We start from the raw sequence: 4,195 nt of genomic DNA, 5'->3' as shown, positions 1-4,195 counted from the left end.
GAGGCCAGTGTGGCCAGAGACCTGGAGTGCTGTGTGCATGGGTATTGTCACAACCTATTTCAGCTCCAAGACTTAATCCAGATGTTTCACCTGCCTGTGAGTCTGTAAACCTTGTTCCCTCCTGCAGAGACAGTAGATCCTCAGATAGCACAAGCATCTGAAGGGAGTTCCACACGCTTATGACAGTTTTCTTTGATCCCTGGCTGACCTGACAGCCAATCCTACGAAGAGAGCTAGAAACCCGCATGGTTATTGTCAAAGTGTTCGTGGAGTAGATCGGAAGGCTTTTTGGGAGCAGAAGGATGTTTTTAGCTTTACATCTGTGGTAGTCCGTTCAGTTTGCACCACGGTGACCAAATAAATACCTAACATAATTACCTTAACGGGAAAGGCTCATCCTGCTATGATTTGTGGCTAGAGCCTTTAGTCACCTGATAGGTATTTGGTTGGGTGGTTAGGTTTTTGCCTGTGGCAAAGCTCAACATCGTGGTGGGATCAAACCTGCCTAACCCACAGCAGCAATGTGGGAGCCAGGGTCCCAGTACAGCCTTTTAAGTGTGAAGCACAAAAAATTCTTCCAACCCAGCCCCACCTCCTAAACTTCCCACCATCTTCTAGCATCATTAGCTGTAGACATTTTCTGCACATGAGATGTGGGGGGGGGGGGGTTAACTTATAATTCCATATTTGGAAGACATGTTCTCAAATTCAGTTATTCAACTCTCCCACAGATTGAGGGCAGTCTTTGGGTCCTATGTAGGGATCAAGCTTTAGAAATTGAGCATGTGGCAAAGACTCTGGAGCAAGTATTCTTCTAGCGTTATAGGCCTCCATAGACATCATTGGCTTTCATGATCCTTGGCTAGCTCAAAGATTTGTAGAAAGCCAAGTTATCATGTAGAGGGCCGTTGGTGATTTTTAAAAATGCAGGTGAATGCTGTCCAGTGAAGGTAGGACACGCCCACTCTGAAAGAGGCTAGTTCTGCCTTGCCAGTGTGCTTTCGTTCCTGTGACTGTAATAAAGTATCGGGTAAAACTGGCCAAAAAGAAGGTTCTTATTGGTTTACAGTTTCATGGTAACTGGCTCCATCGTTTCTGGGCCTGTGGTGTGGGATATCATGGGGCAGGGAAACCATCATGGGGCAAAGCTGCTCACATTCATGGAGGTAGGAAGGGATTTAGAGGGAGAGAGAAGGGGAGGGAGGGGGAGCAAGGGATAATAAAAATATCGGAGACGAAATATACCCTTCCAGGGACTAACCCAACGATGCCAAGTCCTGAAGTTCCCATGACCTCCTTGCAGTTTAAAGGCCCTGCCTATGAGCACTGAAGGCCAAGCCAACTCATGGGCTTCCGGAGGGACATTCTTCACCCAACCCCTGGTAGCAGAGGTCAGCTTAGTCTTCCTGAAGGATGCTACCACTGACTTTCCTTTGGGGCCTCTCTCGAGGCAGAGCTTGAGGCTGGTTTCCTCAGTGCACAGGGAGGAAGCTGCAACCTTCCACATCCTTTTGGAGTCGGATAGTTGTTGCTGTTGTTTTTAAGATTGCCCTTTCACGGCCTTATTCTCTGGCAGCTTAGTCCAACCCCAAAAGAAAGGGCGAATGGGGGAAGGGGGAACCCCAGAGTTTGGAAATGGTCACTTATTCAAGAAAGACTGAGTTAAGAGTTGTCTGAAAAGGTATTTAATTATGAAAGTGACTAATAAATATAAATGATGTAAAATGCGCAGAGTGTGTAGATTTCATAGGCCCTCATTTATTTTTTTAAATGATATTTGAGGATAAAAAGAGACTCAGATTACCTCACAGGTGGTAATCAATCTCTCTCTCTCTCTGCCTCTCTTTCTCATGCACATACATGTGTGAATATATATTTTATTACTTCTTTGAGAATTTCATTCAGTCTTGACCAAACTCCCTGACTCAGCCTCACAACTCTTCCAAAACCCACCCCCTTCTCTCTGACCTACAACCTCCCCTTTTTCTTCACCTTCCCTCCTCTCTCTCAGAAGAAAGCATCTCATAGCAGATGTCCTGTCCCTTGGCTCTTACAATCTTTCTGCCCCCTATTCTACCATGCTTCCTGAGCCTTTAGAGTAGGGGTTGTGTTGTAACTGTCTTGATTGAGGCTAGGCACCCCATGGTCAGGAGTTCTCTCCATTTGAGCAGCCCTGGCTCTCTGCAATGCATAAGACAAGCGAGCCAATTATGGGCTCTGTCACAGTTGCACAGGATGAGGAAAAACCGAGGAGTTGATAAAAGTGTGGAAGAGAAAGGAAAGAAGGGAGGGAGGAAGGGAGGGAGCAAGGGAGGGAGGGTAACAAAAATATTGAGACAGAGAATAGCAAAAAGAAGGAAAAGAGAACCATAATTAGGTTATGAAACATGTCCTCTCTTTCATCCTAACAAAATACCTAAGTCCTCTATGGGTCATGTGCATAACTTACTAGGTGTGGTGGTTTCAATAGGAATGGCCCTCATAGATTCATATGCTTCTACTCTTGGTCCATAGAAAGTGGCACTATTAGGAGGGTGGCCTTATTGGAGGAAGTGTGTCACTGTGGGGGTAGGCTTGAACGTTTCATTTGCTCAACCTAGGCCTAATGTGGCATTAACTTCCCGCTGCCTGTGGATCTAGATGTAGAACTTACAGCTTCTTCTTCAGCACCATGTCTGCCTGCGTGCTCTCCCTTTCTCCTACCATGATGATAATGGACTAAAGCTCTGAAACTGTAAGCCAGCCCTAATGAAATGTTTCCTTTACAAGAATTGCCTTGGTCACGGATGTCTCCTCACAGTGATAGAACACAGACTAAGACAATGGCATGTGCCATGTGCTTAGATCTAGGTTAAGCCCTTTACAATATGTTGATTCATTCATCTTCAGGATCACCTTACCTTTGGCTGCTCTTCCAGAGGTCATGAGTTCAATTCCCAGCAACCACATGGTGGCTCACAACCATCTATAATAAGATCAGATGCTCTCTTCTGGCTCCATGGGCAAAGGTACTTGCCACAATTGTTGGTGGCATAAGTCTCATCCCAGAACCTATGTGGTGGAAGGCAAGCCCTCTGGCATCCACATGCATACTGTCGCACAAGAGTAGCCACCAACCCCCACACACATAAAGAAGTGAGCCAGCAGAGGCAGAACACTACTGCTGAGGTTTACACAACAATCTCAAGGCTGTCGTCCCTCACACAGGGAGACACTCAAACTCCAGTGTCACTTCTGTGGGTTCCACCTGTGGGGTGAGTTTGGGGTCAATTGCTTTTCAGTAAAGAGACCTTGAGGGGACTGGAATTTGGTTCTAGTTGCCCTGCAGAGACCCAGACCGGATCTCCATCAGCTTTGTAATGTTAATAAATCATGATAGTTTTTGAAAGAAGTCATTGGATCATTATCCTTAGAGATTAATTGGATAATTAACTTAGGAAAGAGCTTATGAAATATACAGTGCATTATAAATCCTGAGGATTTATGTCCTGATGCTCACACTATGCCTGGAGGGCAGAAACTCACTGCTCCCCCTTCTGCTCTTTCTTCCTTAAATACAGATGGGGCGACAACCTCAGGAGGTAGAGCATGCGCTGCTCTTGCAGAGGGTCTGAGTTCAGTTCTCAGCATTGACACTGGGTGGCTCACCAACCACCTGCTACTCCAGTTCTGAGTAGATCAGAGGCCCCTGGCCTTCACAGACACCAGGACTCACTTGCCTATAACTCATACACAGACACACCCAAACACAGACTGTAAAAGGTTTTAAAGTCTTTGAAAAAATATTAGTAGATATCCCAAAGATTATTTGAATTAAATCATAGACAAAAATATGACATGCAACACTATAAAATACTATAAAACTTCTCATAGAAGCTATGGGTGAAAATCTGTGTAGGCAAAATCCATGTCAAACAATGGATACATTGGGTTTAAGATTAACTTAAACACTGTGCGGAATCAAAGGCAAGTAACAGACAAAATATATACAAAGCAAATGTCTCATAAAAGACTTCTACCACAAACATACAAAGAACTCAACAAGAAACAGTAGACCCAATTTAAAACTCAGGGCTTATGCCTCACCAGGATTCCTGAGCTCTCTCAGCTAACCCAACCCTCCTTTAGTCCCAGTTCTTCAACATCTTCAATTTTTTGAAGCCTTTTTCTAATCTTTGTTGTGTTCCCGGTGCTT

This window comes from Micromys minutus, assembly GCF_963924665.1.
Source record: "Micromys minutus genome assembly, chromosome: 22".
NCBI lineage: Eukaryota > Metazoa > Chordata > Mammalia > Rodentia > Muridae > Micromys > Micromys minutus.
This window is presented reverse-complemented; position numbering follows the sequence as displayed.